Source organism: Lithobates pipiens, unplaced genomic scaffold (assembly GCF_037356315.1).
Source record: "Lithobates pipiens isolate NorthernLeopardFrog02 unplaced genomic scaffold, aLitPip1_a1.2 Scaffold_8, whole genome shotgun sequence".
Taxonomy (NCBI): Eukaryota; Metazoa; Chordata; class Amphibia; order Anura; family Ranidae; genus Lithobates; species Lithobates pipiens.
In genome coordinates this window covers 4,955,319-4,968,025 of record NW_027507903.1, presented here as the reverse complement: position 1 = coordinate 4,968,025, position 12,707 = coordinate 4,955,319, and the positions used below count along the sequence as shown (strand labels likewise).

The 12,707-nt window shown below is 45.3% G+C and overlaps 2 protein-coding genes across 2 annotated transcripts in view; both read left to right on the top strand.

Moving 5' to 3' along the window:
- PAQR5 (progestin and adipoQ receptor family member 5) overlaps positions 1 to 12,707 on the top strand; it is a 617,270-nt gene that overhangs the window by 223,949 nt on the left and 380,614 nt on the right. The window lies entirely within an intron of this gene.
- Positions 4,663 to 12,707, top strand: part of NOX5 (NADPH oxidase 5) — a gene marked incomplete at its 3' end in the record, with an annotated part of 75,930 nt that continues 67,885 nt past the window's right edge. The window contains 1 exon segment of the mRNA XM_077474165.1: positions 4,663 to 10,289.

Genomic DNA, 12,707 nt, shown 5'->3' with positions numbered 1-12,707 from the left:
CTGGGCGGGTAAGTGTCCTTATTTTAAAAGTCAGCAGCTGCTGTATTTGTAGCTGCTGGCTTTTAAAAAAAAAAACGGCGGACTCCCGCTTTAAATAGACCACCAAATCTCAGGATGCAACGTGCAGTCACCCATGTGACGATACCACCACCTCTACAGATGTGGGCTTACCAGATGGTTCAGACCCGGAAGAATGTACATTCCATGGGTCACACATGCTTTATGATGTCAGCAGATCAATGAAATTGCAGGCATTGCGTTCCAAAACATATAGAGGGTCTCTCTCCGGATGAATATAAATAATGCCAAGCTCTCTCCAAATAAATGTGGATAATACCAAGCTCCAACCGATAGGTATATAGGATAAAAAGATAGGACCATATAGTGTAATTCTGTATAACCAATACAGTTTATTAAAACTGGTATCAAACTTACATTTTAAAAGTAGTTTCAAGCACTTTGTAAAGATGTAAAATGGCGGCAGTGGAGTCCTCCCGACGCATTTCATCTCAATAGACTGTCTGAAAGTAACAGATCGAGTAGTCAGCCAGGCCAGAGTTCAATAACCAGATCGGGTAATCAGCCAGGCCAGAAGTCAGGGATCCAAGTGGAGCAACAGCAAGCAGGGTAAGGAGCCAGAAGGGATGTCAGCAAGCCAGTCTTTAAACAGGAACGCAGGAGATGGTTTCTTGTGATGTGACTAAGGCGAAGGCAGAGATGAAGTGAGCTGGACAGCCTTAAATAGGCAGGTCAGACAAGCAGGATCATGAACAGCTGGGTAACTGTAGAGAGAGATGAGAGCTGGCAATTAGCCAACAGCTGAGCAGCCAGCCCAGAGAAGGAAGGGCTAAGTCAGCCCTGACAGTCATATTGTACTGCCCCATTGGCTCCTGGGATATAAGTGTCATCAATCCCAGGAGCAGCGTGGTATGCTAGCTTTCTTTCGGGTTCTCTATATTGACAAGTTGTCATACCATTGGGGCGGGAACTTCCTTCACTGCCGCCATTACTATGGCAACCTGCAATACAATCAGTGTGCCGCGCTTTGCACACAGTGCGCAGGCGCAAGATCGGGGAGGTGCATGCTGGGTAGCCAGCAGCACCGTATCCTGGAAAGAAGCTCCTAGCGGGCTTCAAATGCCCATAATAAAGATGGGAGCTCGCATGTCACAGAGGCTACAGTGAGTAAATGTAATAAACAAAAAAGATTACATGTACAGCATATGCCATTAAATCAGATCAACTGTGAATATCATGGGGGTGTTTTTAGAAAAAAAATAAAAGTAAAACGGTCTGGAATTCCACTTTAGCTAAAAAAAATAAAAATATTGATTTAGCTTAGCTCCTTTAAGTGAAGCTCCAGTCATTTTTGTGTTCATATAGATTACTTCATGCAACACTTCCAAAAAACTCCTGAGGAAGCTCTTCTGAGCGAAACATGTAGAGTAAGAAGTGGTTGTATATGTCCAAAGAAATGATACAAGATTCTGATAAATGTCTACTGCAATTTTAAAGAATTTTTTTAAATAAAATATATATATTTTTTAAATTGATTGTTCATTCTACTCTCTGGTACCTTTAAAGTTCCACTTGCCCCTTCCTCCCTTTTTCATTTTTGTGTTAATTGCCAGACCTATTTTTTACAGTTGGTGTTTACAAGTTAAAATCATTTTTATTTTTTGCTAGAAAATTGCTTAGAACCCCCAAACAGTGTGTATGTATATACAGTGCCTTGCGAAAGTATTCGGCCCCCTTGAACTTTTCAACCTTTTGCCACATTTCAGGCTTCAAACATAAAGATATAAAATTTTAATTTTTTGTGAAGAATCACCAACAAGTGGGACACAATTGTGAAGTGGAACGAAATCTATTGGATATTTTAAACTTTCTTAGCAAATAAAAAACTGAAAAGTGGTGCGTGCAAAATTATTCGGCCCCTTTACTTTCAGTGCAGCAAACTCACTCCAGAAGTTCAGCGAGGATCTCTGAATGATCCAATGTTGTCCTAAATGACTGATGGTGATAAATAGAATCCACCTGTGTGTAATCAAGTCTCTGTATAAATGCACCTACTCTGTGATAGTCTCAGGCCGCGTACACACGCGGGGACTGTTCGCCCAACTTTGTCCGTCAAACAGTTTCGGCAAACAGTCCGCTCAAAATTAGCATGGACGGACATGCCCACACACGACGAACGAACAGTTTGCTGAAACCGTGCGCGATGACGTGAACGGCACGTACGACGGGACGAAAAATACGACGTCCTATACACTGCATTATAACTTTCGGCGTGTAAATCCTTTCTGAGCATGCGCGGAACTTAGTTTGACGAACAAGCCTACACACGGGCGGACTGTTCGCTCAAACAAGGTTTCAGCGGACAGTTTTACGGAATTTCCGAAAAACCTTGTCCGATGAAACTGTCCGCTGAAAGCCCACACACGAGCGGACTGTCCGCCCAAACACTGTTCAGCGGACAAAGTTGGGCGAACAGTCCGCGTGTGTGTACGCGGCCTTAGGGTTCTGTTGAAAGCGCAGAGAGCATCATGAAGACCAAGGAACACACCAGGCAGGTCCGTAATACTGTTGTGGAGAAGTTTAAAGCCGGATTTGGATACAAAAAGATTTCCCAAGCTTTAAACATCCCAAGGAGCACTGTGCAAGCGATCATTTTGAAATGGAAGGAGTATCAGACCACTGCAAATCTACCAAGACCTGGCCGTCCCTCTAAACTTTCAGCTCAGACAAGGAGAAGACTGATCAGAGATGCAGCCAAGAGGCCCATGATCACTCTGGATGAACTGCAGAGAACTACAGCTGAGGTGGGAGAGTCTGTCCATAGGACAACAATCAGTCGTACACTGCACAAATCTGGCCTTTATGGAAGAGTGACAAGAAGAAAGCCATTTCTCAAAGATATCCATAAAAAGTCTCGTCTAAAGTTTGCCACAAGCCACCTGGGAGACACACCAAACATGTGGAAGAAGGTGCTCTGGTCAGATGAAACCAAAATCCAACTTTTTGCCCACAATGCAAAACGATATGTTTGGCGTAAAAGCAACTCAGCTCATCACCCTCAACACACCATCCCCACTGTCAAACATGGTGGTGGCAGCATCATGGTTTGGGCCTGCTTTTCTTCAGTAGGGACAGGGAAGATGGTTAAATTGAGGGGAAGATGGATGCGGCCAAATACAGGACCATTCTGGATGAAAACCTGTTGGAGTCTGCAAAAGACCTGAAACTGGGATGGCGATTTATCTTCCAACAAGACAATGATCCCAAACATACAGCAAAATCTACAAAGGAATGGTTCACAAATAAACGTATCCAGGTGTTAGAATGGCCAAGTCAAAGTCCAGACCTGAATCCAATCGAGAATCTGTGGAAAGAGCTGAAAACTGCTGTTCACAAACGCTCTCCATCCAACCTCACTGAGCTCGAGCTGTTTTGCAAGGAAGAATGGGCAAGAATTTCAGTCTCTCGATGTGCAAAACTGATAGAGACATACCCCAAGCGACTTGCAGCTGTAATCGCAGCAAAAGGTGGCTCTACAAAGTATTAACGCAAGGGGGCCGAATCATTTTGCACGCCCCACTTTTCATTTTTTTATTAGTTAAAAAAAGTTTCAAAAATCCAATAGATTTCGTTCCACTTCACAATTGTGTCCCACTTGTTGGTGATTCTTCACAAAAAAATAAAAATGTTATATCTTTATGTTTGAAGCCTGAAATGTGGCAAAAGGTTGAAAAGTTCAAGGGGGCCGAATACTTTCGCAAGGCACTGTATATATATATATATATATATATATATTATATTTTCAGACACCCTAGAGCAGTGATGGTGAACCTTGACACCCCAGATGTTTTGGAACTACATTTCCCATGATGCTCACCTACACTGCAGAGTGCATGAGCATCATGGGAAATGTAGTTCCAAAACATCTGGGGTGCCAAGGTTCGCCATCACTGCCCTAGAGAATAGAATTGCGCTCGTTGCAATATTTTATGTCACACCGTATTTGCCCAGTGGTCTTACAATCGCAAATTTTGGGGAAAAAATACACTTTTTTGAATTAAAAAATAAAACAGTAAAGTCAGCCCAATTTTGTTTTATACTGTAAAAGCTAATGTTACGCCGAGTAAAATAGATACCCAACATGTCACGCTCCAAAATTGCGCCCGCTCGTGGAATGGCGACAAACTTTGGCACTTAAAAATCTCCATTGGCGACGCTTAAAAATGTCTACAGGTTGCATGTTTTAAATTACAGAGAAGGGCCAAGGCTAGAATTATTGCTCTCGCTTTAACGATAGTTTTCGATACCTGACATGTGGTTTCAACACTGTTTTCATATGCGGGTGTGACTTGCGTATGCTCTCGCTTCTGCGTGTGAGCTCGGCTATACAGCACTCCTCCGCCGCCCCAAAGATGCTGTTTGCAGGACTCCCCCCCCCCCCTCCATCCCGCAAGTGCACTACACTGGGGATAGCAAAAGAATGGAACACCAACCTAGCGCACTACCAAAATAGACTTTATTCCAAATAAAAACAGTGATGGTTGCACTCGCATACAAACGTAGCATTAAAGCGCTTGCAAGCAGAAGCGAACACATATGTAAACAACGTTCAAACCACACATGTGAGGTATCGTCATCTTTTGCAGCCTCCAAAAGAGCAAGACAGCAACACAGCTCCTCAGACAGGTGTTAATCTCCTACTCCTCCTCACCACCATCTCTTCACTACTTCCTGTCTTATGAGCTGTTTTCTTGGAGGCCTTTAACCCCCTGTGTGCAGAATCCCTGTGGTCAGGGAGGGAGGCTCTTTCCCACCCAAATGTCACTTCAGAGCCCCCCAAATTCCGGGTCCCAGCTATCTCTCTCTTAATATAGAGAGGACCGCGAGTCAGTCCTCTCCTAATGACTATACCTGAAATTTGTCACCCATTTTGGGTGACCCCCCTGAAGTCTATCGGGACTCCCTTAAAGGGACCACAACCCGAATTCTGGTGCTACATAGCACCCGTCCAGGACCCAACCTTGGTGTCCTGTACATATCCCCCCCTCTGCCTCAACGCGGAGGTGTTGGAGGCACCACTTGACATCATACAATGGACCCGGGAGAGGGCATCGGCGTTCTGATGTTGTCTCCCGGATCTGTGCTCTACCACGAAATTGAACTCCTGGAGAGAAAGGAACCACCTTGTCTCCCTGGCATTAGTTTGCTTATTTTGCCTCATCCAGGTCAGTGGGGTGTGGTCGGATACCAGGCGAAACCTTCTGCCTAGGAGGAAATACCGTAAAGAGTCCAAAGCCCACTTAATGGCAAGACTCCCCCGCTCCACCACCGCATAGTTTTTCTACGCTGCCGTCAGCTTCCTACTTAGAAAAACTACGGGGTGCTCTTCTCCATTGATCACTTGAGACAGGACTGCTCCTTAACCCTTCATTTGAAGCATCTGTCTGTACTACAAAATCCTTAGTAAAATCCAAAGCTACAAGCACCGGATCCTGGCACAATGCTGTCTTAAGCTTCTGAAAAGCTTTTTCGGCATCGTCATTCCACTTTACCATCACAGACTTTCTGCCTTTGGTCAGGTCAGTCAGTGGTGCAGCAATGGTGGCAAAGTTGGGGATAAGTCTCCGGTAGTAGCCAACTATGCCCATAAACGCTCTGACCTGCTTCTTGGTTAGGGGACGGGGCCAGTCCTGTATGGCTTTTACTTTACTCATTTGGGGCTTCACCAGCCCTCTACCCACAATGTACCCTAGGTACGTGGCTTCCTCCACCCCAATTGCACATTTTTCCGGATTGATGGTGAATCCTGCTGTTCTCAAGGAGTCTATGACTGCCTCAACTCGGGGAAGATGGGACTCCCAATCAGTGCTGAAGATGACGATGTCATCCAAATAAACAGAAGAGTACCGTTGATGTGGACGCAAAGTTTTGTCCATGGCCCTTTGAAACGTAGCGGGGGCAGAGTGTAAACCAAATGGCATTCTTTTGTATTGGAAGTGGCATTCCGGGGTAGAGAAGACTGTTTTCTCCCTAGCTTTCTTGGTCAGGGGAATCTGCTAGTACCCTTTCGTGAGGACCCTTTCGTGAGGTCCAGTGTGGTAATATACCTGGCAGGACCCAACCTCTCAATTAGCTCATCTACCCGTGGCATGGGATAAGCATAAAACTTGGAGATTTCATTAGGTTTCTAAAATCGTTGCAGAAGTGGAGAGTGCTGTTGGGTTTGGGTACCAACACGATTGGACTAGACCACTTGCTCTGGATCTCCTCAATGACATCAAGCTCGAGCATTCTTTTGACCTCTTCAGAAGCTGCTACTCTATGAGCTTCTGGGATACGGTAAGGCTTTAACCGAATTTTTACATTGGGTTCAATTAAAATGTCATGCTTGATGACATTGGTGAGACCCAGCAACCCTGAAAACATGTCCCTATTTCTTTGAAGGAACTTTTTTTCTTGCTGGGTTTGGGGCCTAGTTAAGGTAGCAGCCACCTGCACCAGGTCGATCCCTGCCTGGTCTCCTGACTGTACCGCTACCACCGCAGATACCTGTTCTCTGTCTCTCCAGGGTTTCAACAAATTTACGTGATAGATCTGGTATGGTTTTCTTTTCCCTGGCTGGTGTACCTTGTAGTTTACCTCCCCCACTTTTTCTACTACCTCAAACGGACCTTGCCACTTGGCCAAGAACTTGCTCTCCTCTGTGGGTATTAGGACAGCCACCCGGTCTCCTACTTGAAACTGTCTGATGTTTGCCGATCGGTTATACACCCTTCTTTGGGCATCCTGAGCCTTCTGCATGTGCTCCCTCACCAGCGGCATCACCTTAGCCACCCTCTTTCGTATTTGAGAGATATGCTGTACCACGGTTTTGTGCGGTGAGGACTCACTTTCCTACGTTTCCTTTACCAGATTGAGCAACCCCCGGGGCCTTCGCCCATACACTAGCTCAAATGGTGAGAAGCCCGTGGGCGCTTGTGGAACATCCTGGATGACAAACAAGAGGGCAGGGAGTAAAATATCCCAATCCTTCCCGTCTTTCTGGACCACTCTTTTTAGCATGGACTTTAGAGTTTTATTAAACCTCTCAACTAGGCCATCGGTCTGCGGGTGATAGACGGACCTCCGCAACTGTTTAATCTGAAATAGTTTGCACAAGTTCGCCATCACCTTTGACATAAAAGGGGTGCCCTGGTCCGTTAGTATCTCTTTGGGAAATCCAGTTTGTGAAAACATTTGAAATAATTCCCGGGCAATGGCCTTAGAGGAAGTTTTCCTCAAAGGAACTGCTTCTGGATACCTGTTTGCATAGTCTAGGATGACTAATATATATTGGTGCCCTCTTGCCAACTTTACCAGGGGTCCCACGAGATCCATAGCGATCCGCTCGAATGGAACCTCAATAATTGGCAAGGGTACCAGAGCGCTTCTATAGTGGGGCACTGGGACAGTTAACTGGCAAATGGGACAATATGCACCATATCTTTTAACCTCAGCCTTCACCACTGGCCAGTAAAACTGGTCAGTTATCCTGGCCTCTGTTTTCTCTGCCCCCAAGTTTCCTCCTAGTCCGTCGTTGTGGTCTAGATCAAGTAGCATCCGCCTATACGGTTGGGGAACCAGCAACTGCTCTATAGTTTCCCCACGGCTTTCAGCCACTCGATAAAGCAAGTCACCCTTCAACGCACATGAGGAAACCTCCTATCTGCCCCTGGCATTTTTGAGACCCCATCCACGACAAAAACCTGCTCTCGGGCATTGACCAAGGTAGGATCCCGCAGCTGGGCGGTGCCAAACGCACCCCTGGGTACATTCAGGTCTGGGTGCGCTGGCCTTGAGGATGTTTGCCCTTCACCCTCCTCAACTGGGAACTGCAATGGGAAGAGCTCCTCGTCATCCTCCCCCAGCATAACCTGTAATGGGAAGTCTTCCCCCCCCCCCCTCAGAGGTTAACTTGGTTTTGAAACCTGAAACAGAAACATCATCCTTCAACTTAACATTCTCTGCAATATCATTATCAGTGACCGGTATCTCCGTATCAGTGGGGTGTGTTGTGGGGGTTTCAGGCCCAGGTCCCTCAGAGTCTGTCTCTTCCAGGCCCAGTGTCCCCATTTCTCCTGGCTGTCCTGGCAGCCCCATCTGTACCTGGCTCCACAGTTCGAAAAATAGTGGACAGTCCTGCCCCACTATAATTTCATGTATTAAGTTTCTCACTACCCTGAACTCTTGTGTTACTGAGGTATGGCCATAGGACACAGTCACCGAAACCAAGGGGTACTCCTTGGTGTCCCCATGGATGCACACTTCGCGTAGGGTTTTTCTTACAGGGCCAAGTCTCCTAATCACCCTGGCATGTACAAGTGTTACCATGCTACCAGAGTCCAGTAGCGCCCTGGCAGGAACGTGGTTCACCCACACTTCACACTCAAACCGTCCTGCAATCGGATCCAGATGAGTGGCACAGACTTTTTGCACATAGAAGGAGCTTCTCCGACCACTCCCGCAGTCCATAGGCTCCTCCTGAAGTGAGCATCGGCCCGGGTATGTCCCGAGGACCGACATCGCCAACACTGTAGGTCTCCCATTCTTGGGACAGGAACCACTCTTCGAGGTTCTGCAGCAGACGATGCAGTTTTGCGGGACCCAATGTCTGGCAGGGCTTCTCTCCTAGGTGCTCTGGCTGGTCTGGTTGCCCTTGGTGTGGGTTCCCGACGCTTGCCAGGCCCAAGCAGGTCCTCCACCACGGTGTACCTTTCAACCAACTCAACCAGCTGGTCAGCGGTTGCAGGGTCTCCATGGCCTACCCAGTGCTGTAAGTCATTTGGCAGGTACCAGTCCATCACTACTCGTTCCACCATCTGTGGGCCTGACAGTTTTTCTGGCTGCAGCCATTTTTTAACCAGCTGTACCAGTTTATGCATTTGGGACCTGGGTGGTCGGTCAGGTTTGCACCGCCAACGATGCACCCTCTGAGCCTGGACGGCTGTGGTCACTCCTAGGCGGACCAGGATCTCTGCCTGTATTCTCCACTAGTTGTAAACTTTGGGGATAATAGCTCCGCGGGACCAAGTGCATAAACCGTTCCAAGGTGAAAACCAAAAGATTTTTATTTATAATTAAATCAAAATAAGGGTTTCTTCAGCACACAGATCAAAACGTAAATTAAAGTCCGCTTATCTTCAGCACAAAAAAAACAAGAATTAAAGAAAACACCTACAGTTCCGTAGCCGGGTCTTCTCCCCCAAGTTTTCAGAGTCCTTATAGAAATCTTTTGCAGACTCCAAAACAGCAAGACAGCAACACAGCTCCTCAGACAGGTGTTAATCTCCTACTCCTCCTCACCACCACCTCTTCACTACTTCCTGTCTTATGAGCTGTTTTCTTGGAGGCCTTTAACCCCCTGTGTGCAGAATCCCTGTGGTCAGGGAGGGAGGCTCTTTCCCACCCAAATGTTACTTCAGAGCCCCCCAAATTCCAGGTCCCAACTATCTCTCTTTTAATATAGAGAGGACCGCGAGTCAGTCCTCTCCTAATGACTATACCCGGAATTTCTCACCCATTTTGGGTGACCCCCTGAAGTGGACTCCCTTAAAGGGACCACAACCCGAATACTGGTGCTACATAACACCCGTCCAGGACCCAACCTTGGCGTCCTGTACAATATATATAATGTTTGGGTGTTCTAATTAGTTTTCTACTAAAAAATAATTTAAACTTGATAAAAAAAAGGACTGGTCAGCAAGTGGATAATATGCACTGGAGATTGTTGCGTTGTGGTGTAGTGCATTGCAAAATGCTGCACCGGGTAAAAATGGAGCAGATTGGACACAATGGATATTATCTCATCTATTTATTGGGCAGCTCTACTCTACTCTACAGCCCAATGCATTGTGGTGTGATTGGGCCTCTAGTGTACTCCTCCATAGCTTCAGATGATGCTTTCACGACTGTTATTTGTTGGATTGTTTTTAATATTCTTGTTTATTTTATTGCTTTTCAATTTTATTTGCTTAGTTCAGAAGTTGGGAATGTTTTACAAAATGTTACCTCCCATCGGGGATCTGAATCTGATCTCTGTCCTTTGTCATTCTTTTTGTTCCTCTCTCACAGCTGATTTTTCTTTTACTCCTGAAGAGCATTTTATACATTGTAGTTCTACGCATTATAGACACTCATGGCTGTGATTGGATGAATGTCTCTAATAAAAGATGATTCTGGACGCTTCTCAGCATCTACAAGGAAGCAGCTGGACCTGACGGGTCCCAGAGAAGGTAACGATTTCACACTCTGATTATCGTATTACTGGGTAGAATATTTTAAAGATTGTCACTTTTACCTATTGAAGTGTACTTGCATTATCTGCCTTGTGCTAGTACCTGAATATTATATGCTGTGTGTTTGGGGTTAGTACATTGTATCTGCTGTATACAACATATCAAGAGCTGAGGATAGTTATTTATATTTATTATTTGTTTATCACAGATATTTATATACAATCAATCAGCCATAACATTCTGACCATCTCTTGTTTCATGTCTGCAGTCTCTGACCATCTCTTGTACCATGTCTTCAGTCTCTGACCATCTCCTGTATGATGTCCGCAGTATCTGACCATCTCTTGTATCATGTCTGTAGTCTCTGACCATCTCTTTTTTCATGTCTGCAGTCTCAGACCATATCTGGTTTCGTTTCCGCAATCTCTGGCCATCTCTTGTATTATGTCTGCAGTCTCTGACCATCTCTTGTATCATGTCTACAGTCTCTGACCATCTCTTTTATCATATCTGCAGTCTCTGACCATCTATTGTATCATGCTTGCAGTCTCAGACCATCTCTTTTATCATATCTGCAGTCTCTGACTATCTCTTGTATCATGTCTGCAGTCTCTGACAATCTCTTGTTTCATGTCTGCAGTCTCTATACATCTTTTTGTGCATGTCAGCAGTCTCAAATCATGTCTGCAGTCTCTGACCATCACTTGTTTCATGTCCACAGTTTTTGACCATCTCTTGTATCATGTCAGCAGTCTCTAACCATCTCCTGTATCATGTCTGCAGTCTCTGACCATCTCCCATATCATGTTTGCAGTCTATGACCATCTCTTGTATCATGTCTGCAGTCTCTGATCATCTCTTGTATCATGTCTGCAGTCTCTGATCATCTCTTGTATCATGTCGGCAGTCTCAAACCATCTCTTGTATCATGTCTGTGGTCTCTGACCAAATCTTGTTCATGTCCGCAGTCTCAGACCATCTCTTGTTTCATGTCCACAGTCTCTGACCATCTCTTGTATCATGTGTACAGTCTATGACCATCTCTTGTATCATGTCTACAGTCTCTGACCATCTCTTGTATCATGTCTACAGTCTCTGACCATCTCCTGTATCATGTCTGCAGTCTCTGACCATCACTTATTTCATGTCTGCAGTTTTTGACCATCTCCTGTATCATGTCTGCAGTCTCTGACCATCTCTTGTATCATATCTACAGTCTCTGACCATCTCTTGTTTCATGTCCACAGTCTCAGACCATCTCTTGTTTCGTGTCCACAGTCTCTGACCATCTCTTTTATCATGTCTACAGTCTCTGACCATCTCTTGTATCATGTCTGCAGTCTCTGACCATCACTTGTATCATGTCTGCAGTCTCTGACCATCACTTGTTTCATGTCTGCAGTTTTTGACCATCTCCTGTATCATGTCTGCAGTTTTTGACCATTTCCTGTATCATGTCTGCTGTCTCTGACCACCTCTTGTATCATGTCTGCAGTCTCTGACCATCTCTTGTATCATGTCTACAGTCTCTGACTACCTCTTGTATCATGTCTGCAGTCTCTGACCATCACTTGTATCATGTCTGCAGTCTCTGACCATCACTTGTTTCATGTCTGCAGTTTTTGTCCATCTCCTGTATCATGTCTGCAGTTTTTGACCATCTCCTGTATCATGTCTGCAGTCTCTGATCATATCTTGTATCATGTCCGCAGTCTCTACTCTCTAACCATCTCTTACATCATGCCCATAGTTCTTGACTATATCCTGTTGTGTGTCTGCGGCTTATGAAAGTGAATAATCACTGAATTTTAGTCACCATCGGTGATGTTGGGGGGCCGCACATGAAGGCCCTCTATATTATTAAGAAATTTGACTGCCACTGCTCTAAGTCCTGTAACCTGCAAGGTGAGGCCTCTATGGATTGGACTTGTTTCATTTAATGATTCAATAATCAATTTTTATGCTGCTATTATCAAGGAAGATGTTTGGGGGGGGGGGGTGAGATTAAAAAGTGGTCTTTGCAGTTCTTATTAGTTGAAAGCATGGGGACCCCATAGTTTTTTTCTTCTAATATAAAGGAGTCCAGTCTATCTACAACTTCATAATTCATTTATTCTCCCAATTTAGATAGAAATAGCACTTAGCAGAATTTTCCCCTTAGCAATGTTGTATCAGATAAACCACGTGCAATTCAGCCAGAGATCTGACCTTTATGGGAACTCGCTCTGCTGCAACACGTTTTTGAAAATAGCTCAGGTGATCCTTGCTTTGTGCACTGGTCCAAATCATTTGGTGGAGGGGGGTAATGGTGTGGGGGGGTTGTTTTTCAGGGGTTGGGTTTGGCCCCTTAGTTCCAGTGAAGGGAACTCTTAAGGTGTCAGCATACCAAGACATTTTGTACAATTTCATGCCCCC